This window comes from Canis lupus, chromosome 32 (genome assembly GCF_048164855.1).
Source record: "Canis lupus baileyi chromosome 32, mCanLup2.hap1, whole genome shotgun sequence".
NCBI lineage: Eukaryota > Metazoa > Chordata > Mammalia > Carnivora > Canidae > Canis > Canis lupus.
Window position 1 is genome coordinate 30498647 of NC_132869.1, and position 27670 is coordinate 30526316.

The following is a 27670-nucleotide window of genomic DNA, read 5'->3' on the forward strand; positions in this document are numbered from 1 at the left end:
TTGGGGACCCCGCAGGGGGACACCTTCATATAGGGTATGGGATCATTCTTAGGTCTGGTTAGGGGTGAGGTGTCCGGCAGGAGCCTCAGAGTGAGTATTTTAGAAGTTGCTGGGTCTGTACCACTACCTCCATTGATCTCCTCCTGCTTTCCCTCTGTAGGGCTTGAGCTTGACACTGGGAGACCAGGGCTGGGGCAGGAGCACATGTTGAGTTCTGAGCACTGAGGCCCAGCTCCTTAGTTTGGCTCAGATCCTGGAAGGCTGGTTTCCTTTATTCAGCACTTTAGAGGAAGAGTAGCTCAAGTAGCCTAGAAAAGACCAAATTCCTTGGGATAAAGGTGTGAGGAGATGGCTTGTAGAGCATTCTTCCCAGGGCCCTGCCTTCCTCTGACCATGTGAGATGGAGGTGGGGGGCGGGCGGGGAGAAGAGATAGGTGCTAGCATCTTGTTTTCTCCCTCTCCCCCCAGACAGATTGATTTGCTGCCTCTGCTCTTCCTGAGGGGCTGACAGCATCAAACATGCTGGGGGAAATCGTTGACATTGGGGGTAATGTGTAGGCAGTTAAGTCTGTTACTAAGCACAAAGAATTTGAGCAAAGGAGAGAGACAAATAACTGGTATTAAAGAAAACAGTCGTATTTGCTGCTTTTCTTTGAGGGTCTGTCATGGGCAAAGGGATGTGGCACCTGCTGAGAGAAATAGGGAAGCATTGAGATGGTGAGTCTGCCTGCAGGAGTCTGTGAGGAGATGAGGAAACCAAATCCCTGCAATTTGCAGGTCAGGGAAGAGTCCCCAGCAGGGAGGGGGAGTGAGAGAGGCCTGAGGAGCTCAGAGGGGTTCATGGAAGTGTGGCTTCAGCTGAGCCTGGAGTTGTGTCAAATGTCTGAAAGCAAATGAGGGCATTCCTGGGGTGCCTGGGTGGCTCAGTTGGTTAAGCATCTGCCTGCAGCTCAGGTCAGGATCCTGGGATTGAGCACTGCATTGTGCTCCGTGCTTGGTGGGGAAGTCAGCTGCTCCCTCTGCCCCTCTTCCTGCTTATGCTCTCTCTCCCCCAATCCCCTCTCTTTCTCTCCAATAAATACATAAAAAATCTTAAAAGGATGTTCTGGGTGGCAGAGACTGAAGGAACAAGGACCAGAAGGTGGGAGGGCACAGGGGTAGAGCACTGGGTAGCCCAAAGGTTGTTAAAGGACTGGGACCCACTGTGAACTGATGGTGTGGGATTTTTTTATTTCACTTGTACGACTTGACTAGTGCCAGGTTGGATGTTGGTTGGTAACTTCAAAAAAGGTAAATCTCTACCTCTTACTTCTTGCCTCCACTCTTCAGCCTCTGCAGTTAACACTGCAGGAGAATACCTGCCCGGAAGGCCTCCAGCAACCCATTAGTGGCCAAATCTCACTGCTTAATCTCCGGCTGCCCTGCAGGTTTTGCTGTTCATCCTTTTAACACCCTCTCCGTTTTGCCTCTAGAACACCTAACTCCTGTGACCTGCCTTTTTCTGGGACCTTTCCTTCTTGGCCATCATGCTTGTCTCCTGCATGTGTCTGCAATTCCCCAGGCTCTGTCCTCCAAGCCACCTCTCTTCCTCTCCCTGCTCCCTGTGCCGAGGGCTTTACCCCAGGTTCATGGGGATCCTTGTTGACTAACTGCTCTTTGGCAAGCTCCCGGAGCCATACCACTGTCACCAACCCAGCTCCTGGAAGTTAGGGTTCTGCAATTGTGAACCTCTGAGATGCAAAGAACTGAAGATAGTTCCACAAATATCTAAGTAAACACCCTCTGGATATAAGCTCCAAGGGAGACCAGTAATAGCCTGGGATCATCTATTCCGTATCTGCTTCCCCTCCAGCCTTCTGTTTCCAAGAGCCTCTTCCCTTGAAAACTCTGAATGAGCTCTAAATATCCGGGAAGGCTGACACCCTACTGTCCTTTTTGGTAACTTGAAATTGACAACATTCTAGAGCATCATACTTCCTAGCCATGTGATGAGAGGCCAATGAGCATCTGCTGGATTTCCAGAGCTGCAGTGGGAACAGCTTCTACCACACAGGGGGCAGATGTGCTCCTGAGTGGATCCTCCCCACGGCTTAGAATGTGGGGCTGGGCCCCAGGGATTTGAGTGTTCTCTGGGTCCACATCTTGCATAGGCGACTTTGAATTTGACACCTCTGTCACATAGCCAGTGCCTGGAAACCCTGAAACTATTCCTGGTATTCATAATTCACATCGGGTAGGCTTAGGTGGTATTTATAGCACTCCCCAAGACAAGTTACTGCCAGAGGAGGTAGTGACACTTATCAGGTGCAGCGTAGGAGACACAAGGCTGAATACATGCTTTTTCTGGCTAATTTTAGATTCCCAGTGGTTGGGGATGGGAACAAGGGCTTATCACATAGTCCGTATGCTTTGAGGCTCTGATTGCCCTGAGAGACTGGAGGTCCAGATACTTGTGGCCATTTCTGTTCCTAGGGCTTGCTGTCTTTTCTGTGTGTGCCTCCCTGTTCAGGTTCTCCCTGGCTCTGCCTTTTCTTGCTCTGCTACAGGGAAGTATGTGTACGGGGCTTGATGGGCTAGCATTAGGCCACAAAACTGTGGGATGGGGACTCGGAGTGGGACAGAAGTTTAACCAGTAGGACATTGTGCCTTATAAACTGTTGTACAACCTGTGAATGTTGGATAAACTGTTGAGCTTGCCTATGTACCGTAGTGTGTAGTAAAGGGGATCTCCTTGTTTCCTGGAGATTTTTGAGCTGCCTATACTTTTAAGGCAGAAGCGCGTGGCTGCAGAGGTGCTGGACCCCGTCTTCCTTGGGGGTCAGCCCTTGATGGCAGAAGAGCCTCTTCAAATGAACTGCCTCTATGGGGGCTGTGGCTCCAACACAGGGAGAGATTTTGCTGCGAGCAAGGTGTACCAGAATATGGAGGGTCAGGAGGCCGCCTGGTGTGTGTTGGTGCTTTCTACCATCCGTCCCTCTGTTACAAAGTCCTGACAAGCTGAGCTCCTTGACAGGCCAAGTGCTTTCGTGAATGTTTGTGTGGACCAGCTGCCAGGTGGAGGAACCCAGGGAGAGTGGCCAAGTTTCGTTTTGCCTCCTCCCCTGCTTTCTATAGGTGGGCCTCTTGTTTGCCATCTCCCGCTTTGGGCACCCAGGACAGATTTTTCTGGGGTAGTTTTCTTTTGTGTGGCTTGTAATGACTTGAGCTACCTGTCTTGGTATAAATAAATAGCCATAACTTGGAAGCAGGTCTGTGAGAAAAAGCTGGGGGGTTGGGGGAACCCCTCTCCTCAAAGGATGGCGATGGGACAGTCAGATCTGATTCACTCTTCCTCACCAACAGTTGTTGGGCCTTGGCTTTCCCTCCTTGGGATTTGGAGAGATTCAGAGGAGGGAACAATGGAACCTTTATTGGCTGCCGGCTCCCAGAGCAGCCCCTGCTGTGGCCGTGCTGGCATCGCCCTCGGAGCAAGGGCTTGCGTAGGGATGGTGAGTGGGGACAAAGCTTGCTTTTGTGCCCGGGCCTTTCTCCGGTTTCTCTGCGCTCTGAGAATCAGGCAGTGTCCTCTTCCCGCCTCTCCCCTGATTCCTTGAGATGGGTGTTGGAAACGGTAAGTTCGCAGTCTTTCAGGTTGGGGTCCTTCTGTGCTTGTCATTTCTCCTTGTGGGTTGGGTATAATGAGAAGGGACACATTGGTTGTCAAGAGACGTGTCTGGTTGGTCCTGGTTTTTCTCTACCACTTGTGGGACGCCTCTGAAACCTCTGGGGGGGAAGGGTTGTACACGGTTAAGTGTGGGGTTGAGGGGCGCCTGGGTAGCTCAGTTGGTTAAGCATCTGACTCTTGATTTTTGGCTCAGCTCATAATCTCAGGGCCCTGGGATCGAGCCCCATGTTGGGCTCTGTGATCAGTGGGAAGTCTACTGAAGATTCTCCCTCTCCCTCTGCCAAATGCCCCTTCTGTGCCCCCCTGCCTGTGTTCTCTCTCTCCAATCTTAAAAAAAAAAAAAAAAAAAAGACATGGGATTGATGGAGAGTTGATTGGTCCTCTCAGGCATCCAGACCTGCTCAGCCTGGGGCATTTCTTCTTTCTTGTTCTCTTCTCTCCTGCCCCCTTGCCTGGTGACAGGGGATGTGATGAGAGGCTATGGTGGCTAAACCACTAAAGAAGAGTCTAACTCAAATGGTCACCTGGCACAGCTACTTTGGCAAGCATTGGGTCTGGCTTCAAAAAAACAAAACAGTTTAATTGCTCTTTCTACCTTACAGGGCAGAAAAATAATAGGATAACAAAATATGAATGTGTGCTATTCAAAAAAGGCAAAGTATTTTTTTAAATCAGTAACTTGACCTTCCCACTATTCCTTAAGCCTTGACTCTTGTTTGAAATTGATTTGCCTCAGAGGGACCTCTTTTAGAGTTTGTTAGAAGCTCTGATGGAGATTGCTGGCCCACGAGTGGCCTGATCAGCACAGAAAAGGGAAAATACAAGTGTTGGCTAGACCCTCTCTGGGTTAATGAAGTAAGGGCATAGGATACTTTGCTTGGTGGGAGTCAGGAAGGAGAGCTGATGCGTATTGTTAAGACTAAATCACGGAAGGAGCACTGTTGAGTATGGTTTCACAGAAGGCCTCGGGAGAGAGCCAGGTGGCAGGTACTGCTGGTGGGCTCTGTGCCGTCCACAGCAGATCCTCCCTTGGCTTCTCTCTCCTGAGAGGTCTGTGGGCGGTCCAGTTAAGGGAAGCCATGGAGTTGGCTGGTTGCTCCGTGTGTTAGGGGTGTCTGCTTTAGAATCTACCCCTGCCAGTGTCTTCCAGGTGTTGAGCCAGTGACTCTCCTTCCTGGGACCCTGTGGGTGGAGCTTCCTGGTCTGGGCTTTTGCAGGCATGGATGTTGGAGAGGTAGCACACCTTAGGGATACAGGAAAGTCTGCTGAGCCACAGGGGCTGCTGTTTTTTAGGAGGAGGGTGGGGTAGTGCTGTAGGCTGAATAATGAGAGAGTGGGAGGGAATGGCCTTGAGCTGGGGGTGTGGCTCCTGCCAGCTGGTCTTGGCCTCCCTGGTAGGACTGTAAAACACAAAGCTAGCTTGGTGCAAGGCTTCGGTGGGAATGGGAACCACATGGAGGCTGCAGGCTGGACTGCATCCTCTGGTTTCTCTTTCCCCTTTGCATTGCTTTGTGTCTCATCTTTAATTGAAATGCCCTTGTTAGGAAATCTAGCTCTGGTGAAAAGCTATCCTGACCGCAGAGCAGCCACCCCCAGAGTAGGGAGGAGGATGTGGAAGGAGACACTAAAACAACTTGAGACTCCCAAGAATTGCCTTTTTGTTGTACAGTTGGGCTGTTGGCTGTGGCCATGGGCCCTGTGGCTGGTTGGGAGTATTTATTCCCCTTCAGAATAGGGGTGCCTCTTGCCTCTCCCCCAGCCCCGTAGCTCTGGTAACCCTTTTCTGTATTTCCATTGATGTTTTTGTATCCTCTTAACAGCCTCCAATGTTAAGTGAGTAAAAAAGATAAGACTCTGCTAATATTTAATAAACTACTTAAAACTGTCCCTCTTAGAAACCGGGCTAAAGCCACCTATTGACTTCCCTTCTTTCTGACCCCGCCTCTGGTGGCTGAGGGATAATGAGATGCTCACTGGTGTGTCCCTCTGAATCCTTTCTTTCCTTCATCTCCTCTTTCCTTCCGAACAAATCACAGCTCTCTTTTTTCAGATATGGATGCTGAGAACTAGTGCTAGTGATTGACCAATCCTGTGAGTATAGGCAGTGGCCTTCCTGGGATTTTCCTGCCATTGCGTTCCAGCACTCAGTGCTTCTCCTGGTTGACATGCAACCCGTAGTGGCTAAACAAGAAGTGTTGAACATCTCAATATCTGTCTTCTGAGTTCTTAGAACAATTCTTCATTTCCTGATACTACTTTCCTTGTAAATGTGTAACTATACAGAAAGTAAAGTTAACTTCATGGAGTTTTGTGATCAGGAAGTTAGTTACATTTCATCCTTTGGTCAGTGTGATTGTACTTAAGTTCAAGTTCTCTGACTTGAAAGATGTGTTTAGCTGCAAGCGTTCCTCAGTCTACGAGGGAACCCAGATACTTGGCTGTGAGTAAATAATTAGAAACTGGGTATTGTGGAGGATCACTTTTATTCTTGTTAGCAGCCAAATATCAGGCATTCTTGGAAGGTCTGATGAAATGCTCATTTTAAATGCAAATTGTTTGCACAGTTAGAAGGAAAATGGAATCATTCTGGCTCCCAGCACTCAGCATTTTTGCCATTCCTTCTGATGGCTGAGGGGAGGGCTTGTGACTAAGTCCTTCAGCATTTTTATTATGATTTCGGATTTGTGTTTGCTGAGAGGAAGCCTTGCTCTGGAACATTAACCTTCTTTTGCCATCGTGGTGTTTGTACTGGTCTCGCTCTCCCCCTCCACAATCTCTGGATTACCTTTCTCATTTGGTTTATGGATGTTGGATGTACTAGGAAATTCATAGTGGTGTTTGTTCTTTTGTTCAAGGTGAATGAAATGTGTTCAACACTTTGGCTCCTGGGCTGTGTGTCTTTTAGTCTTACAAGTTTGGCTTCCCTCTTGTTTCTTCTTCTGGATGCCTTCTCCCATTTTTCCGGTTAGCCTACTACTCTGTCCTCACTTGAGATCTGGAGAACCCTTGGCCTTGTGCATATTGGAGGCAGGAGGATGCCTATGCAGCATGGCTTGGTGGATGGTTCATTGTCCTGGACTGTGTGAAGAACACATGCACAGTGCTGAGCTTTGGGAGTCCGTTAAAGATGTTAATCTTCTCCCCACATCAGACAGGTTAAATTCCTTTTTCTGAAAGGGAGACTTTTACTTGGAAAACAACTTCTGTGTTCTTGAGTTCTAGAAGCCATTGGGCTTCTATATGGAGAGGCCCAGCCTCTGAGATAATTCCATGGGAGGTGTGTGCCTTCAGCTAGAGCCAGTGGACAGCTTTCGGGAATGACAAGGTAGTAGCATGTTTTCTCCATCCATAAAACAGTGACTTGATACTGAGTCTACTTCCTAAGCTGGGGTGGCAGGCTGATTTGTGGTTGCTAAGAATTATGAAAATGCAAAAACCATATACATCATTGAGTGCAGTTGCACCCCATGTGATTTCTTTTTAATTTTATTGCAAAGCTGTCTCACTTTGTTGCTTACACATTTTTGCAAAGCAGAAGATAGAATGTGAAATGCAGTTTCCATATTAGTCCTCAGTTTGTTGACTGCAACGAATCATTTTTATTTTTTATTTTTTATTTATATTTTTTTTCATTTTTAGAATTAGAAGGAGCTCTTCAGGTCCAGGAGCTCTCTGCTTTTCATTTCTGTGAACTGGGAGATCACCAGGGACATTTTTTGGTGGGTGGTGATAAAGAGAAGCCAGTTGTTTTAAACAGCATTGCTCCTCCTCTCAGTGGAAGTGAGATAGGGCTGAGAGAAGACTGGTGGGGAAATGTCCCTGATCAAAGGTTATACAGTAAGAGACAGTGAATAGCTCCAGGCTTGAACTGCCATACTTACTGGAAGGCTTTGAGAAGTAATAGTTGAATCCAGTTTAGAAGTTGCAAAATCTGGGATCCCTGGGTGGCTCAGCAGTTTGGTGCCTGCCTTTGGCCCAGGGCGCGATCCTGGAGTCCCGGGATTGAGTCCCACGTCGGGCTCCCAGCATGGAGCTTGCTTCTCCTTCCTCCTGTGTCTCTGCCTCTCTCTCTCTCTGTCTATCATAAATAAATAAATCTTAAAAAAAAAAAAAGTTGCAAAATCTCTGCAATGTGCCAACATTGTCATTGTTGAGTCACCATGAACTGGAGACCTAGGAATTCAGGTGCTATGTCCAGACCAAGCAGCCTACTAGGGGAAGAATTAGGACTTAGGACTTTTTTTTTTTTAATTTATTATTTATGATAGTCACACACACATACAGAGAGAGAGAGAGAGAGAGAGAGAGAGAGAGAGGCAGAGACACAGGCAGAGGGAGAAGCAGGCTCCATGCACCGGGAGCCTGACGTGGGATTCGATCCCGGGTCTCCAGGATTGCGCCCTGGGCCAAAGGCAGGCGCCAAACCACTGCGCCACCCAGGGATCCCAGGACTTAGGACTTTGCCCAAGTATTTTTCCTGCTTCCTGTATTTGAATAAGGGTTCTGAGCTTCCATGCCATTGGCATTTGTGTTGGGTGATTCTGTTGTGGAGGCTAGGCTGCCTTGTGTGTCCTAGAACGTTTAGCACCATGGCCTCTACCCACTAGATGCCAGTAGCATACATTGCTGCCCTCCCCTCCCTGGCCCCCCAATTCGGTTGTGACAGCCAAAAAATGTCTCCAGACATTGCCAAATATCCCCCATTGATGGAGAATTCTTCCTGGTTGAAAGCAGTGTTTTAGTTGTAGATGATGACCCTGGGAATTCATAAACACAACTCTTAGATAGCTTGAACCCCATCCTTTTTTGCTTGGAAATGTGAAATACACAGCTAAAATACTGTTTACTAGGGCTCTTACAGTAGATAAAACTGACTCAAAGGCCATTTACAGGAAAGTGATAAACATAGTTCTGAACTGAAATGCATTGTGTTTGGGATGACCGCTTGCCCTCAAGCAGATTTGATTGTGGTTTTCTCTTCAGGTTTTGGATTTGAAGGACTTGTCTTTACTAAGCAGCCTATACTTTTGATTGGAGCTAATGGTTGTGCTTAGGAAAATGTGTATAGTGAGTAGGGGAGAAAGCAAAATGCTCTGAGGCCAAGAAGATTTTGGCAATCTGAAGATGGTGATGGATTGGTCTCCCACTTTGCAGACCTTGGGGGTAAGCTTGGAAGAGTGCCCTTAACAACCTTAACTTCTCTAAATAGAGAGCAGGTGTGAGGGGCAGATGTTGAAGTAGACCATGGCTTTATGAAGTTAGGAGTTGCTGTGAATCAATAGATGCAAAGAGCTAGAGAGCCCATTGAGAGCCCAGAGACTTGGGTACTATACCTGGGGCCTACCTTCCACTTTTTTGGTCAAGATGCTGAACAATTGGGCAGTAGGTTCCTCAGCCTTAAAAGGAATGGCAGAGTCAAGATTCCTGCTTCCTGGAGTGCCTGGGTGGCTCAGTTCGTTAGGCATCTGCCTTCAGCTCAGGTCATGACCCAGAGTCCTGGAATCAAGCCCTTCATTGGGCTCCCTGTTAAGTGAGAAGCCTGCTTCTCCCTTTTTCACTCTCCTTGGTTTTGTGTGTGTGTGTGTATGTGTGTGTGTGTGCACGCACGCGCGCGCATGCTTATAGGCTTGCAGGCAGCCTGCGCACGGGCAGGCTTGCTCTCTGTCAAATCTTAAAAAAAAAAAAAAAAAAAAAAAATTGCTGCTTCCTGGATGGGGGTGAACTTCTGAGTGGTGAAGCAGAGTATATGAGACCACAGAATAAACCTAAGACTCTACTAGAGCCCTTGTTTTGCTCAGGAAACTTGGAAGAAGCAAGGAACAAGGTTACTTTTGAATGAAAGCAAGCATGCACTATTGAATGAGTGCAAAATTTTCACAATCTGAATTTAAGATGGATCATTGAACTTAATAAATGAAGGCAATTTCATGCTTATTGTGAGTCCCTTCTCAATGCCAGGTGATCCCCCTCCCCCTCCTGTTTTGGTGAAATTCTGGCAGAGTTTGCTAAGTCATGGGCCCAGGAATCTCCAAAATTACTTTTGCATCTAAAATTTCTAGAGGGAACAAAAGAAATCTTTGGTGTAGAATCCGGGATAAGTTCACATGCTCAACAACAGAGGACTTTAGGGAAAAGGGGACCATGATAATAAAGGTTGTCTAACCTTAAGAATTCAGGTACTTCAAAGTTGTTGACTTTCCTATGTTTTGGCTTAATGGAAAAGCTTTTTGGTTTGCATTTTGGAGTGTGAACCTGTAACCAACACTGCAAAGGGGATGGACCTAGTGCTGTTGTGGGACGCTGAGGATTTAAACACATTACCTGAAAGTTGACCTAATCTACAAAATGTGCCAGAAGAGATAGCCTGCTGTTATAAGCATATTTGAAATGCCTCTAACTGAATGGTGACAACAGGTTTGGCCTGTGGAGTCAAAGTCAAAAATTAAAACTACTGACTGGGGGAATTACCTAGCTAGGGGAAGTTAGAAGAGTAAGACACTCCATTCAGTCAATTTTTGTTTCTGAAGTTATTTAATGTTACAAAGGAGGCTTTTTCTTTTCTTTTCTTTTTTCTTTTCTTTTCTTTTCTTTTTTCTTCTTTTCTTTTTTTTTTTTTTTTTTTTTTTATGTTGATGTTCGTGACCATTCTTTAGAAATTTAACGTCAAAGGCTTCAGACAGAGCCCACATCCCCAAGCTGTTGGGTTTCTGGAGAGCAATAAGGCGGCTGCCTGGCAGACACCAAGGAATGAAGAACACCTACGAATAAAGCAGTTGTTGAGTAAAACTGCTCCTGTAACCATTTGTCAGCATTACCTTATGTGAGGCAACTCTACTTATATGACGTAATAAAGATAATTTATAATGTCTTCATGAAGGCAGGAGTGGGTGGTAGTGGGGTTTTTCTTTGTCTTGTCTTGGCATGTAATTGAAACAGCCTGGATCAAATGAGAAACACTTGTGTTCGGTGGGGGAAAAGATTCCAGAGGCTGCTTGACCGGGATCCTACATTGCTTCCTTATTTTACTTGGAGCATGTAAGCAGACTTCTCATCTGGGATGAGCATGAACAACATTGCCATTTCTGTCTGTTCATAACTAAATGCATTTTAGGACCAAGGGAACGGTCTAAATTCGAGACCCATGTGACACACCCAGTGAATCAGAAGAACTGTGGAGGTTGAGCTGTCTCAAGAAATCCATGACTACGGAGGGAATTTATAAATGCCATTGGTTTAACAATGCTACTTACCCAGGAGCTGGGTCCTTCGTAAAGAAGTGTGCCTGTGCATTCCAAAGTCACATGCTTTCTCAGTACGTCCCAGAGGAACATGGGGACAGGGTTTGCAGAAGTGCTGTTGTTCAGCCCTTGGGGAAATAGAGCCTGAACAGGATGGACTGATGGGATTGAATACTTGTGTTGGTGTAGAGGGGGGTAGGGGGAGAGGAATCTAAACAAACAAATATCCTCTTGTTCAGATTGTCGGCATGCTTGGTTTGATTCTAAAATTGGCTCCCTGAGATCCACCCATAAGAACCCTTGAAACACTAAGGCATAGTCCTTTCATAAGCATCTGAGTCCTCACTGTTGGCCAAGATTTATGTTGGATGCTTTTAGAGTACAGAGGTAAAGGTGGTGGCATCCTGACCTGCCAGGAACTCACTCAGGGAGGTGAAAGGCACACAGAAGCTAGCTGTCCAGTGTAAGATCTCCCACAGTGAGACAGAAGCCTAGGACATGAAGGGGAAGGAAAGACTAGTTTTGATGGGGAGCATCAGAAGGGTTCTTGTAGAGGCTAGGGGTGGGGAATGTGAGCTGGATTTTGGGGGGGAAGGTAGATTTATATCCAGTGTTTCTGGTTGGGCTTTCCTGGACAGAGGGACTTGGGCCTAGCCCCCAAAGTGGGTGAGTGGAAGGAGGACGTGGTCGGATGGGGAGGATTCCAGATATACTCTAGAGACTGTTTTGTGGTTCATGGAGGTGTGTCTGTGTGTGTCTATGGGAAGGGCCTGAGTCCAGGGAAATCAGGTAGGAGTTTGTGCAGGATCTTCTATCCCAGGGTGAGAAAATTGAACTGTATCCTGAATGTGGTGGGGAACATACTCAGGGGAGAAGGGAGAAAGGAGGTCGAAAAGGCAACGCTACAGGCAGACCAAAGGTACAGGAAAGAAGAAAATGAACACCTTCGAGTGTACATTTGGGTCTTTCTTCTGCTGTCAGACTGATTTTGGGGAAAGCCAGGCTGCTCACATAGGCTGGACTTTTGGGAAGACGGACTGTTGGATTTTTTTTCTTGTATCTTTATTACAGTTGTAAGTTTTCAAACCTGAATGTGGAATCACCAAGTTAAACTGTACTCAGAAGAGGTCCAGTCCTATTCTTCTTCCTCCTAAACTCTTATTCTTCTTGTCTGCGAAGTCCTCCATACAGAATCCTTGCTCCCTCTTTTTACTATTCCCTCGCTCTGAGCTTGACTGGGTGCACCATGTACGGTGCTAGGGATGCTTCTAGGAAAGGGCAGTCCTTATTCTATGGGAACTCCAGGTGAGACAGGAAAGAAGCAAGGGTTCTGGAACAGTATGAAGGGTGCCCTGGTGGGGATTTCCCAAAACCTGCACAAGAAATTACAGGAGAGTGTATGAGGGGGTGCTGGTTGGGATGGAGTGCTGGAGAAGACCACCAGCTGTGGGAGATGATGCAGATTGTGGCTTATTTAAAAAATCTTTTTTACTTTTACATGGGGCCTAAAGTTTCCTTCTAATAGCTTAGCCTTGGAGTATGGCCAGTGTTTTGGGGCTTTTTGGGGGTCATTTTTTTAATCCCTCAACCACTACCCCAGCCCTAGATTGGGGCAGAACATAGGCTGTTGTGTTGTGGGAGTTATTCTAAGGATCATAATCCATATATGTCAAGTATTGCCTATGGAATAGAATTGTCCTGGAATTACTTTGCTATTTTAAAAATGTATGTAGGAGATAGTGGGATTAATTAAAAATTTATTTTAGAGCATTTTTGCCTTACTCTTCTATCTCCAAGGATACCAGAAGTACAGCTTTGTGTGTGTGTGTGTGTGTGTGTGTGTGTGTGTGTACACGCACGCGTGTGTGTGCATTTATAAGGAAGAATCTTCAAAACTTTTTAACCTTAAAAGGAACTGCTGCCTTCTAGCACTGAGCACAGTGCCTGTCCTCTGGGTGGGTCATAAAAGGGACAAACACAAGGGCTATAGGAACAGAGCTACGTTCATGCATCCTACCCACCCCTTGGGGACTCTGTACCATCCCATCAGCTGGGGCATGTAGGGAGAGGCACCATGTGGCCTTTTCCTGCTTGTGTTCTTGAAGGCATGTGGAAATCACTAGGAATAACAGTTGATCCCAGTCCGATGCCCTTGCAGAAATGCAGGGCTGTCATTGGAGGGTCTACTTGCAGTCCTGGCCCAGGCCTTGATTTAAAGGAACTAGTTGTTAGATGTAGTGACTAACCCCAGGGTCATGCTCCTTACCATGAATGTCAGCCCCCCTCTTGGCTGAGGAGGCTTGTCCGCAGATTGTCTGGGTTAAACATCAAAAAGCTACCTCTGGATCTGTTTCCTGGTTTGGCTATACTCCCACATGGGTCCCATTGGGTGGAAACAGTGACTGTGCCTGTAAGTGAGCCCTCTGAATTTGAGAAGGATCCCACTTTACAGTCTCAGTGGGAAAGGGCCATGAGATCATTTTGTTCCCTTGTTAGTTGCTGAAACCCTTTGTCCTTCTGGAATTGGCAGGCCTTTACTTTTCCTGAACTCTCAGCAATGGTTTCCCTGGAAGCTATTGTTTTGAATCCATCAAGAAGAATGTTGGGCTTGTATGGATGTGTGTCCACACACACATACACAGATTCGCATCTATGCATATGCATACACAGGAAAGATATGCCTGTCTTGTGTTCAAGAGATGGCAGGTACCAGTGGAATGTTTTACTTTGAAGAAAGTGACCTATTAAAGAGTGAGTTCTGTAGTCTTTGGCTTTTGCTTTGCTTTTTAAAACTACAGATGCGAGGGATCCCTGGGTGGCTCAGTGGTTTAACGCTTGCCTTCGGCCCAGGGTGTGATCCTGGAGCCTGAGATCGAGTCCCACACCGGGCCCCCTGCATGGAGCCTGCTTCTCCCTCTGCCTGTATCTCTGCCCCACCCCCCTCTCTGTCTCTCATGAATAAATAAATAAAATCTTAAAAAAAAAAAAAAACTACAGATGTGAGTGAGAAGAGATTCCTAATGGGGGTGAGAGACTACAGCACTTCCTTTATTAAACGCGAGCTACAGTGCCATCTGCCCAGGGTATATGTTCAGGTGGTCCAAAACTAGTTAAAATGTTGGATGTCACAATGCCAATGTTTGGCTATTTTTATTTTTTTAAGATTTTATTTATTCATGAGAGACACACACACACACACACACACAGAGAGAGAGAGAGAGAGAGAGAGAGAGAGAGAGGCAGAGACACAGGCAGAGGGAGAAGCAGGCTTCTAGCAGGGAGCCCAACGTGGGACTCGATCCCGCGTTCCAGGATCGTGCCCTGGGCCCAAGGCAGGTGCTAAACCTCTGAGCCACCCAGGGATCCCCAATGTTTGGCTATTATAACCAAAAAATAAAAGTGACAGCTTTATCTGCTGGGGAGATGACAAAACAGGGCTCGTTTCTGAATTGCGTGCTCTCCTTATTTGGCCAAGATGATATTGGTGTGTCGGAAGGGCTAGGATTTGAGACCCCGCTGTTCATGTCTCCAAACCCTTGATCTATTTTTGTAATGAGTGGGTGACTTGACCACTTCTTGAATGAGCAGAATTCTCCCGAGGAAGGTAATAAATTGACGAGACACCTGGAGAACACGTAAGAACCCTGGCCTTTGTATCCAGCTGAGGAGGGAGTAGTCAAGTGTTCCTCTAAACTTGCCCACACCTCTGGGCCTTCACTCCCTTCTCAGCTGGAGCTGGTTCATGGTGACAGAATGTGCCACGGGAAATTGGCTTGCAGAGCCTAAAAGAGGAAAGACCACTGGGCTTGCAGAAACCCAACACCAAGCTTTTCCCAGAGTGACAGGCAGCACTGGAGGTCAGCGTGGCCTCAGCCCCAGAACTCAGGACTGTCCCAGGGCGTGGACATTTAAAAATGAAAATGTATTTATAGACGGTGTCCCCGGGGCCAGAATTTTAACTGTTCCTGTGTGAGCCCCACCCTTTCACAAGAACAGACCTCATTTCACAGGCTTACTGGCCTGTCTCAAATGGGGGCTGGAAGTCCTTGTCGTTGACCTGACCCCAACTCCCCTACCCCCCAAAAAGAAAAAAGGAAAAATTGCTTTGTGACCTACACATAGAAGAGCACATAAAATGTCGAGGTACAACTTGAAGAGTAAAATGAACATCTGTGAAGCCAACAACCAGGTTAAGAAATCAATGTTACAAATATAGACCAGGATCCCCTATCACCTCAGATGTGACAAGTGTCTTAACTTTTTATTTTGACCTATTTGCTTTCTTTACTGTTAGTACCTATATATGCATTCCTAAATAATGTGTATTTCTGTTCCCTGATGTTCATTCTTGGTTTTGAAAACTCAACCACCAAATCAATCAGGAACATAGCTTTTGGGAAGCTTCCAGGTGAAACTGCTCGGCAAAGCATCCCCAGAGGAGCAGAGCCTCTGAGTGTTGGGAGCATTGCTCGCTGTGGGTCTTTCTCCACGAAAGTGCTACTAGAAACCAACTTCCTCAGTTGTCCCTGCTCTCGTGTATTTCTTTGTAAGTGGGGTTGTCATTCACACCCCGGTTTACAAAGGAGTGGTAGAAAGTTCGGAGAATTATAAAACATTTTAATTCAGCAGGGGTCCTCAGCTAGATGTACATAGAGCAACTTATGAACTCTTTGAAACTGTATGCATTATCCTCCCTTGGGTGAAAGAGTCCGTGATCCTTCTAGAGAAGTTTGTGGATTCTCCTCCTCTGTAAGGATAAGGAATAATGTAGCAATTGCGTTAGGTTTGTGTTTTTTGTTTTTTAAATGGATGCTGGAGCTGTTGAAGATTCTTGAAATATATTGGGTTGGCTTGTGTGTCTACATTGACTTTTTACATCTGAGCGTGCCTGAGTGTTGAAAGGAAAATGAGCGGTTTGTTATACCGTGGATTGTCCGGGGTGGAATTCTTGAGCATGCTGCCGGTGGCCTTGCAGGCCTTACATTCTCTCTGAAACCTGCATCTCTTTTTCTTGACCCAGAGTAACTAACTAGAATGCCAAAATGGGGGAAAAATTGGGATGGTTGCTGTAGTTTCAAAACAAATGACCTCACTGCCTAAGTTCCAATTGATGCAAGAGAAACCCTAACTTTTGCCTTATAAATAATGGACTCTGGGGAAATACATCCAAAATACCCATTTAGTGAGGGTGGGGGCACATGTATCACTGCTCAAGCTCACTCCCTAGAAACAGAATACAACTATTGTTATTACCAACTTCCTAGTTATTTCCTTAAGAGATACGGCAATTTAAACTTACAATGACTGACATTCACGTCTTCAAAGTAGGGGGGTAATTAGGCTTTTGTGAGCTAACTTGTGTGAGGTACTTTCAGCTTTGTTTCAGCACCTTAGCTGAGGGACACAGGAGTTTTACTCCATTCATTTTCTTTTTTATGGACGAGTTGACTCCTGGTCTGCAAAGTTAGGTGTGATGTGTCCATGTATGCATTGACTTGTCAGGGTCGGCTGGAACTAAAACCCCAGGGAAAGAGCTATTTAGATGATTACGGTTTAATATATAATTAGATGAAGGTTGATTTTTAAAAATGTAATCAGGAGACTCATTTCCTAGAGAATTAGCATTTTGATCATATTTTGACAAAATGACCATTGGCAACAGTCTTAGCCCACCCATTTTTGAAATGCCCTGCTTAGGGCAGTCTGGGTGGCTCAGTGGTTTAAGCGCCTGCCTTTGGCCCAGGGCATGATCCTGGAGTCCTGGGATCGAGTCCCATGTCAGGCTCCCTGCATGGAGCCTGCTTCTCCCTCTGCCTGTGTCTCTGTCTCTGTCTCTCTCTCTGTGTCTATCATGAATAAATAAATAAAATCTTAAAAAAAAAAAAAAAAAAAAAGCCCTGCTTAGAGTCTCAGCATTTCCTGGGTGGTTTCTGGTCTCTTGGGTCTGTAAACCTGATGGTATGGGAAAAGAGCTTTGGTTTTGGCCTTGTGTTCCTTATGTCTCATAAATTGAGACTTTTTAGGTGTTAAGTTTTTTGTTTTTTTTTTAAACCAAGTTTTTAGACTTCTCATACTCCAGTGTGAAAGCTTTTAAGTTTTGTTTTTGAAGAAAACCAGGAGTTTCACTTTGGCTGTTGGAAGTCTTTGGGGAGTATGGGGGGAGAATTTAGGGGAGGGGTTAACATTTGGAAATGCAGGCTGCTCTGTCTGGTTTCATCCATTAAGAGCCAGACAGAGTAAGAGTAACATTTAGAAACTGAGTTTTATTAAGGAAAGTAATTTACAGGTAAATTTAAGCTTTATAGACTTGGGTCTGCAATTCCATTCCTAGGGTTACCATTACTTGCTGCTAATTTTGGGCAAGGCAGCTCCTCTCTGAGTCTTGATTTTTTTCCTCCTCTGTAAAGACAGGAAGGGTCCAGTGACCTCCAAGGACTCTGGACAGTCATCTGCCAGGGCCCCCCATATTGGGGGGATTTGCAGAGAGGCTGCTTTAGAGCTGCTGGAGGTAGAATGGTGCCCCTCCTGAGACTGAGGGCAGAGCAGTTACCAGCTGTACAACTGCACAGTGCCTGAAGACCACTTGCCTCAGGTTTTCCTTTTGTAACCACTTTCTCATCTGAACCCCTGTCCTTCAGTGTTGGGAGAATATTGTGCACCCACTAACGTGGTCATCTGCGTTGACACATGTCCTTTGTCTCCTCTTTGCCAGCGCACTGCTGTAGGGTAACACCTGGATTGGGTTCCCAGACCCTTGGATGTCTTGCTGCCCACAAATTCCTGGATCAACTTGTTGAAAACTGTGAGTAATCTCCATGTTTCTACTTTGCAAGCAACTGTAGATGTGTGGATCTGAGGGCTGGAGGGCTGTGGTCAGTAATCCCAGCATCCAGCCAGATCCGCCTGAGGGACTGCCTTTCTCCCACCCAGCTCCAGGAGCCTTCGAAATGGCAGCTGTGACCACAGACATGACCTTTCTGCCCCCAGCAGTCATAAAGGTAGAGGGGCCTTCTGATTTTGCCTCCTTGGAGCTGTTTTGTTTTACCACCAGCACCAAATATTGATTCTCCATCTTTACTAACCTACAGGAACAGATTCTTTATGGGGGCAAATGCAGGTGCTGTTTCTCTGCCTGACCTCTTCTCCCCTGTGTTCTTCCTCATTCATGTCTTTTTTTTTTTTTTCTCATTCATGTCTTATTCTCATATTACCCTCCCTTTTAGAGAGGCCGTAGCTGACTTATTTAAAGACAACTCCTCCCCACTATTCTCTCTCTCTTTCTTTCTTTTAGATCCTTGCCTATGTTTGTCTTGGCACTTAAAAGAGGATTGGTCTCTTCAGTTATTTGATAGACTATACATTCATTCTTGAAACGAATATTTGAGTTTCTCATATGGGCACCAGTGATAAGTTGCTTCTGTTTTCTGCATTTGTTTCCTCAACAGCAAAAGGAGGGAGAGGACTGTCACCTGGCACACGGAGTGGTTGTAGATACGATGCTCTTAGAGTATGATGTGCACATCCCAGCCGCTCGTTGGAGAGCTATCTGAAGTGTCCTTTTCTACCTGTTTCTGGCTGCATCCCCTCTAGCTGGGCTCTTTTCTTTTGTTTGAGGCCAATTTCTTTGTAGAAATGAACCTCTCGAGGACAGGGATTATGCTTCATCTATCTTTGTATTCCCAGGGCGCAGCTCTCAGCTTTGAGCTCAAAAAACATTTGTTTTTTTTTGTTTTTGTTTTTTTTTTTTTTCAAAAAACATTTGTTAAATGAACCCCACAAAGTAATTTTTTCTTCCATTTGCTTATCTAGAGTAACCTATCTGAAGAGCCATGAATTGATAGGCACTGCTGATGAATCCCAGAGCAAACACTAGAGTGGTAACAGTGGTCATATTGGTCTCTGGTAATTAGAAGCCTTCACAAGTAAATACAATGGTAGGCGTTTCCTGGCCTTTTGTGGACTTGAGAAGATCTTCTCTCTGGGGTCTGCAATTATTTGTGGTAATGGGAGAGAGCAAATGGGGCGGAAGATGTTGGATAAGTATCTTAAAAAAACATTCTTTCCTCCAACAGGTTTTTATTTCTTAAAATATTTTTTTACTTGACAAAGTTCTAATAGTAATTTACAATCTGTTATTTTAAAAGAAGAGGAGGGGGCAGCCCCGGTGGCGCAGCGGTTTAGCACTGGTGATCCTGGGGCGTGATCCTGGCGTGATCCTGGAGACCCGGGATCCAGTCCCACATTGGGCTCCCCGCATGGAGCCTGCTTCTCCTTCTGTCTGTGTCTCTGCTCCCCCCCCCCCCCCGCCCCGAGTAAATAAATAAATCTTTAAAAAAAAAAAATAAGAGGAAGGGGAAGATACCTAAACAGGGACCTGCTGATCCTTTGTTTTGATAGTCCTCATATTGGCCACATCTGCCATGGACTGTAGCCTTCTGAGCCTGTGTTGTATTCCAGATTTGAGACTTGTCCTCCTCTTTGTACCAGACTGTACTTTTTTTTTTTTTTTAATCACAATGTGACAAATCTTAGGATGCTAGGGGACAGAGCTACAGGCTTTTCCTCCCTTCAAATGTAGTATTAAACAGTACTCGGATATTTACTTGCCATCGTTCCTGCCTCAAGACACAGGATCCTGTCATGTCTGCCATTCAGAATTTCCCACCCTAAAGCCAGTGTTGCTTACAGGGCAGTTGGGGTTTGGGGGCGAGCAATTATTTTCCCTGCAGCCTATGGTTAAGCGCCCATAGGTACTCCTATTCTAGCAAACAGATTTTATTTTCTAAATGGAATTTAGAAAAATACCATTTTATTACCTTGTCTGAAATTGTGGATCCATGATGACATCCGATCACCATTCTTGTTTACATTTGGGGTCCTCCAAGGCATATTTCTTTTTATTAAAAAAAGAAAGGCAATGATTTCTGATTAAAGGAATGACTAATTGGGAATCTGCCAGCTTTTACTTCTTTCTCCTTGCAAATAGAGTGCTTACTGGCTTAAAAAACAAATGATATTGTTAGCTCTCTTTGCTTCTTGAGAGAAGAAAAACATTTTTCAAGGTGGTATCAGGAATCTACATAAAATCCTCCTTGTGCTCCTTTGTGGGAAAGCAGTTTAGTTAACAAGAACAATGTTCTGCATAATGCTTTAAAAATGAATGTATTATAGACATTGATTCCATGCTAATAAAAATCTATCCTGTATTTAACAATACAGGATATTTTTTTTTAAAGGATATATTTTTTTAAATTTATATTTTTTTTAAACAATCTTTTTTTTTTAAAGATTTTTGACATAGAGCACCAATGGGGAAGCTAGAGGGAAAAGGGAGAAGGAGACTCCTCGGTGAGCAGGGAGCCCGATGTGGGGCTCAATCCCAGGACCCCAAGATCACAACCTGAGCCAAAGCCAGATGCTTAACTGACTGAGCCACTCAGGTGCCCCTTGTAAAAAAAAAAAAAAAAAAAAAAAAAAAAAATTTTTATGTGACCTTTCTTTCTCCAGTTGCTGGCTGGGCTTCTTGCCCTCTGTCACCCCATTTACTTATTTACTAGGTAATATTGCAATGAGCATTTTTATAATACATCCTTGAAGACCAGAGAGGCATTGTTATAGGATATCAAGGTCAAAAGATACCTTTTTTTTTTTTTTTTTTTTTTTTAGATAGACACCTTTGAAAAATTCACCTTTCAAGAGATGATTTAATTTATATTCCTAATGATTGTGTAGAGGTCCTCATGAACACAGAATGTGGATCCTAAACAATTTTTGTCATTTTGAAAGCTAAATAAATATAAAAAGCCTTCCAAAATATGCCCATGCCAGATCTGGGCATTCATAGGGCTTTGAACAAAGTCTCTAACCAGCTGGGGTTTATCAAGATGTCTTTGCTGATTCTGCAGTTCAGCCTTCAAGGGCTTATTACAGAGGCCCTCTAAGCTTGCCTGGTGTCCCCTCTGATGGTTCCTTTTCTCTGCATCCTACCTGTTCTTGTTTATACCCATTGGTGCTGAGTATTGATAAATGGTCAGGGGTGACTACTTATGCTCCCACATGTTTGAGAGGGAAAATATGGCTCAGGCTGGAGGTTGCTCCTTGCTGCTCACAGTGACCTTGGCTGATTCCTTCCCCTCTGTCCTTGCTCCAGAGGGAAACTCCTTGACATGTTTGCTGTGGCCACCCTGGGAAGCCTCTGTCTGGGGTCTCCTGAGACCCAGAATTACTGACATTTGTTAAAAGCACAGTTTTCCATGGCAAAGTCATGGTCCCACTTTGTCAGGCAGCAGGCATCCGTGGTAGAGCTCCTCTTTAACACAGGTGGATGATGACAAGAAGAGAAGGCTGAGACAATTCCCTGGGGGATGGGTTTTGCTGACTGGGCCACCCTAAAACAGGCTTTTTCCCTTTGTATAGCAGCCGGTTCCCTGTCCATTCCTGCACTTAGACCTCTTTGGGGCCAGCTCCACTTCTTGTGTGCAAGTCCCCGATGTATATATACTCTTGCCTTTAAAAAGTGTTATTCTCTATCTCTAGATGAATCTTCTGGGAGGCTTACTTGGTGGGCTTCTGTTTTGAGTAGATGCAGTGAAGATCATCAAAAGCAATTCTTTGCTCCTAGATCTGCCTTGACCTTGTTCCCTGGGAACTGCTCTCCCTAAGGGTATACATTCTGCCGCTGATAGTAAGTAAGAATGAAGAAGTGGAAGCTCAGTCTGTGCTCTAAGAAAAACATCTTGACAATGGCCACAAGGCTTGGCACCAGCCTTACTAATGAGACTTCATTGTTGTCAGGACAGTAGCTGCCTCCCCCAGATGTTTTGTTCAATAGAAATATTTCCATGATAACAAATGCCCTCAAACGCCCTTTTGAGAGTAGAGGCAATCCGTTAAGTAGCTGCGGCTCTGTAGCCAGAGCGCATCACTGCACCCATGGATTACATTTGGCAGCATGTCGTTTGGCCAGCTGCATGGCTCCCACGAGACGAACGGGTGGTTGAATGGAGAAGATGTTAGGGAAAGTAATGAGGTGGGAGGACAGAGGGCCGGTGACCTCTGTGCTGCAGCTGAATTTCCAGGGCTGGGTTTGAGCTTTGCTGTTTTGAGTTTGCAGGCCAGCTGCTGCTGCTTGGACCTGCAGTGGTGAGGATGACTCAGAAATCTGGAAGGAGGCCATGGTGATTTCACTACAGGATCAGAGGCAGCCCTATAGCCCTCCGGGGTGGGCGTGGTTGCTGGGGGGGAAAGCTTCTGACCGAGGAGTAATTTGGATGCTAGTGCTCTAGGTCACTGGGATCTGTCAATTAGTAACTTGGGACATACTCTATTTTTATTATGGAAAAAAGAACTCTGGTGGCAAAATATTATACAAAACAATAGCAGATGATATCGAGTAAGTTCAGTCTGTTATGGAGGTCATTCATTTGGTGAATTAATTACCTTTAGAAATCCTTTGTTTAAAGGGCCAAGTTTTCCCCCAGGGGTGCCTTGGGGCTTCTGGGAAGTCAAGAGGTAGTTTTTAAGCTACACTAGTTACATTTCTGAGAAAAGATGAAAACTCGCTCATGTCCAGATGAGGGAATAAGGTCTGGATCAGTTTTCCACTGCTGCTGTCAGAGGACCACACAGACTTAGTGATTTAAGATGTCACTGATAAATTACCAGATTTCTAATCTGCAGAATTATGTGTCTCACTGGGCTAAAATTAAGATGTGGGCACGGCTGTCCTTCTGGGGGCTGTAGGGGAGAATCCATTCCTTTGCCTCTTCTAGCTTCTGCAGGCCACATGCTTTGCTTGGCTGGTGACCTCATTGCTCCAACTTCAAATCCAGCTACGTAATATCTCCCTCTGACCACAGCTGAGAGATGTTCTCTGGAATTTACTGATTCCATTGAGACCATCTGGATAATCCAGGAAACTCACCAGCTCAAGGTCCTCAAGCATATCTGTGAAGCGAAGTCCATTTTGCCATGGAATGTAACATTGTTACAGGCCCTGCAGATGAGGGTATAGACATCTTTGGGGGGCCTTTCTGTCTTCCACAGGTGTCTGTCACAGGGTCAAACAAATGTGGTTTCTTGGGCTTGCCGGGGAGGTTAGTGGCAGAGGTCGGTTCAAAGACATAGGTGTTCTGATGGGGATCAGGGCCCAAGTCTTGTCCTTCCTGCTGTTTGCTGCACTGTGTGATGCCCTGTGGAGGTGGAATGGTTTCTCTCACAGGCTGTACTGTTCATTACAGCCATTTCGTCCCTAGGTAAGAGGCTGTGGGGCTGAGGAGAACAAAAAGAGCCATCCTTTCCTAATGAGGATAAAAAGGGTAGAAGCATGAGAGTTGGAGGTGGGGGGCTACCGTTTGAGTTCTGCACCGCTTACAGGAGAGAGTAGGGTGTTGCATCGATGGAACAGACACAAGTGAGCTGTCTTAAATGAAACGGGTGGGGTTTGTGGGGTTCAGTGTAGTTGCTTATTGCAGCTAACCTTTATTGAGTGTTGTATACCTGGGAGAGCATACCAGGGACCCCCCAGTCCGTGCTCACTTGTGCTTCCTCTTCCAAAAGCAGCTCTGGGGGATATTTCTTTATGGTTCCAGTACTTCTCTGCGTATCAAAACCGGACCAGCTCTTTGCTTATACTTTCTGTGGAGACCTCACACTGGAAGCTCTGGTTTGCTCACCGCCCCACAGCTTCCTGGCTTAGTCCTTATATCTCAATTTCTAATTCCTAGGAGATGACTCTAAATGGCTGAGCTTGAGCCAGTTGGCTTGGAGGGTGGAAGAGGAGCACAGTCACTTGGTTCTGTAGATGAGTAAATAGTGATAGAAAAGTGTAGTATGGGGAAGGATCCTTGCCTTATTTGATAGATGTAACCATAGAAACACTTTGTGATATGAATGTGTTGTTTTGAAGGATTTGCTTTTGAAATAACTTCAAACTGAGAGAAAAGTTGCAAGAATACAGAGAATTCTCATGTAGCCTAAACATAGATGATCAATTACAAATATTTTGCCGCATTTACTTTATCATTCCTTTATCACTTGTATTTCCTGAGTCATTTGAAAGTTACATCATCCTACTTCATTCCTAAATACTTCATGTTTTCCCTGTTAACAAGAACCTTTCTTTTTATTACCAGTTCAGTTTGTAAAAACAGGACTTTAACATTGATCTACTGTTACCAGATATACAGTCCATATCTAAATTTTGCCAGTTAACACAATAATGTCCTCTACAGCAATTATTCCCCTCAACCTAGGGTTCAACCCAGGATTCTGCAAACTGTGTGCAGTTGTAATCTCTCTTTGTTCACTGGGAAGTTCCTCTGCCCCCCCCCCCTTTTTTTTTTTCCTTTCATGACATTGACATTTTTGAAGAACGTGGGCAGATTATTTTATAGCAGTTTGGATTTGTATAATTCCTCACTTGATTTCTCATGATGAAATGTATTTTTGTCAGGAGGGCTGTGTAAATCACACTTTGCCTCTTAGTACATCACATTGGGAGGCATGTAATGTCCTTTTGTCCCGATATTGGTCACATTAGCTTTGCTCCTGTGGTTAATGTGGTATTGAACTTGTGTAATTCAGTCTGTGTTCTAGAGCAGTTGAGCGTTTGAATCTGGGCATTTAAAGAGGACCTTCTTTAAATACATCTAGTTTGCAAGTGCTTTTAGTTCTTTAGTGGGGTTTTCCTGCAGTGGGGCAACCTTTTTCCTTGTAAGGTGTGCACTTGAATATAGTTAGAAGAGCTGATGTCTTCAGAGCCCACAGCTTGTTGTGAGGAAACAATTGCCCGAGGTTATAACATTATCTATGCTCCTGTGGCAAGGGTGAGGTCCATCGCAGAAGTAGAAGCACAATTGTGGTGCTTCTCTTTTGACTGCATCTGACTGTCTTGGCTGTCTGAATTACCTAGGAACAGAATGATTTGGACACAGAACTCTTCCTCTTGCATACTTGACAGGTCTATATTGCTAAAGATGACGGTCCAGGTGCTGCCACTGTTTCTTTCCTGTAGATCTCTTACCTTGAGATGCTGATGGCAGGCTGGCCTAATGTGGTTTGGTCAGCTTGCATGTTGCTCCCATTTCAGCCGGTAAGACCCATGATGTTTGCTTTTACACTGATGATGCGTTCCCTTTATAAATGTGACTTCTCAGGACTCTGGAGGCTGCTGTGTGGGAAGGATGTGTGCTTCTCAGAGCCCTGAAAACTTTGTTTGATTTTGGAAAGTTTTATCCTGGATCGGTGCTTCTCAAACTTCTTCCAGTTTCACTGTTTGATGTTGGACATTTATTGGACCAACATCTGTTGGACATTCAACCTTGTTGACCTCTAGAGCTGTTGTTCCCACTTGTTGCTACAGAAACAAACAAAATGACTGCATGCAATCCACTTTAAGATTAATAGGGAAAATGGTACTTTTTATAAATAAAGGATCAAAAATACCCAAGAGCCACAGTGTATTCTGACGATCCTCATGTACTACTACTAAAAAAAAAAAAGGTAAAAAGGAGAACATAAAGGAGTAGGACTTGAGCAATATCCTTGAGGTCAGGGGCTTTAAATTAAAGGGACCATTACTAAGATTTAATGGATTTATGGGTTCATTTGTTTCTCAAGTTTTTTTTGTTTTGCTTTGTCTGTTTTTTTTTTTTTTTTTTTTTTTTTTTTTTTTTTAGATCTGAACAGTTTTAATGCCTGTAGTTTTTCATGGGGGTTATCTCTGCGTGACTTGGGGCGGGTTTGTCAGTGTCCTCAGCAGAATCAGTGGTGACAGCGGGCCTTCAGCACATACCAAAGACAGCTGCTTGGAGAATTAAAGAGGCCTGGGCATATATTCCCAGAGTTTGTGCTTGTGCTTGAATTAGAGTAAGAATTACAGGCAGCCTTAGAAAAACTAGATGTGGAAGCATTCTATCTTTCCCAAAAAGATGTTAATAATTTAATTCCTTATCTTTTGCCTTGGTATCCACAAGTGCTTCTCATACACAGCAAGGGCTGTGTATGTTCTTAATTATTAAAGATGCTGGTATGTCATCTGCTTTTCTACCTTTGGAGTTTTTGCATGAGGAGGGGACTTAGGTCAAATGTGTACTACTTTTTAAATTTTTTTAATGTTAAGTCTTCTGTGTGGAATACAGAAATACTGAATAGAGTTTGGTGCTGGTACTGGATGAGGGGGAGTGGCTGTTCGGGAGGATGTGGGGAGGGAAGTGGAGGTTGATGGAATATGAGTAAGATGTTCAGGAAATGCAAAAAAAAAAAATGAGAGGAGCTAGGCTAAAGAAAAAGTAATGATGATGATAATATGTGGTACCTGATGATAATGGAGTGGTACCTCTTTTACTTCAGTGTCTTCTGACAAGGAGGAATTCAGAATTGAGTGAATGTTCCAAATAATTGAGGTTTCCCCCGATATAGGCAAAACCATTTTTCTTATAAAATGTCTGAAGTCTGTTATATATTTTCCCACTTTGAAAAGTAGGAGATAAGTATGATTTACCTTTTCCTTATGACTCAGAATTCTCTGCTGGGCCAAAATAGTAGCTCTCTCTCAGACAGTGGGCATGGGTTGCTGCCCTCTGATGTGTCCTATCTCGTTTGACCATCTGAGTCTGCTTTTTGGAAGCCTTATAGTTGTGCTGTTCAGAGAGGACCATGGTTTTCAGGCAGGATATAAAGTTGCCAGGATATATCTGATAACCAAGTTGATTCTGCACTCAGAGAGATTGCCCTCTTGTGACTTCACACACATAGGCCTAATATCGTGTGTTGACTTAGTGCTTAAGATTGTTTTCTGGTTGCTCAGGGCTGGTGCCTTTTATTTGCCCTGGTCATAAACCATAGAAAAATGACAAAACGGAGAGGCCCATTCATTGAAGGATGCTTATTACTTACATTTCCCAAGAATGGGGATAAGCACACCATGTAGGAAGCATTAGCATGGTCAGGAGGCAGAAGAAAAGAGTGTGGAGAAAGCAGTGCCTTTACTGGGGTTTCCATAAGAAAGGCAGGGCAGGGGAGTTTCTGGGTGACTCAGTTGGTTAAGCATCTGCCTTATGCTCAGGTCTGGTCCTAGGGTTCCTGGGATCAAGCTCCATATCAGGCTCCCTGCTCATTGGGAAGTCGGCTTTTCCCTCTGCCCCTCCCCCCAGGCTTGTGCTCTCTTGCTCTCTCACTCACTCTCTCAAATAGATAGATATTATTTATTTTTTTTATTATTATTTATCTTAAAAGAAAAAGGCAGGGCAAGGGAAGAATTTAAAGATTGGCTAGTTTGAATAATCCTAGTGGGGTTTGGGCTAAATAGGGGTTGTGTCTTGGTGCCTTATGCCTGGTCCTGGACAATTTAGGACAGGGGAAGTGGGGCTTGGTGCCTGAGAGTTGGATAAAGGGGATGCCAGGGATTGGGGACTAGACTCTGGAATGGTTGCTTTTTTTCTGGCTAAGCCCTTTGCTGTCTCTAAGAATTGCTTAGTCCTGGGAGGGACAGGCCTTCCCTGAGTCTAGAAGGCGGTCTCCAAATGCCAGAGTATTAAGAATATAGAAAAGAGAGTTAATATAATTGGCTCTGTAATGAATGGATGCCACATTCGTGAATCCAGGAGGTAAGAAAGCATGGTGAGAGAACAGTGAGTGGCCTTGTAACAGATGGGTTGAGGTTGATGACTGTCTTAACTTGCAGATTGTCAGATTCCTTTGGGGTCCTTAACATCCTCTGATCTAACTCTGTGGTGCTTGGAGGCTTAAGGACAGTGGGAACCACACT

At 45.0% G+C, this 27670-nt stretch overlaps 1 protein-coding gene across 6 annotated transcripts in view; it reads left to right on the forward strand.

The window, feature by feature from the left end:
- TLN2 (talin 2) overlaps positions 1 to 27670 on the forward strand; it is a 426489-nt gene that overhangs the window by 54661 nt on the left and 344158 nt on the right. For all 6 annotated transcript variants that reach the window (XM_072808970.1, XM_072808976.1, XM_072808972.1 and 3 more), the window contains exon 2: positions 17615 to 17704. The gene's annotated coding sequence lies outside the window, so the exon portion shown is untranslated. The remainder of the gene's footprint in view (positions 1 to 17614; positions 17705 to 27670) is intronic.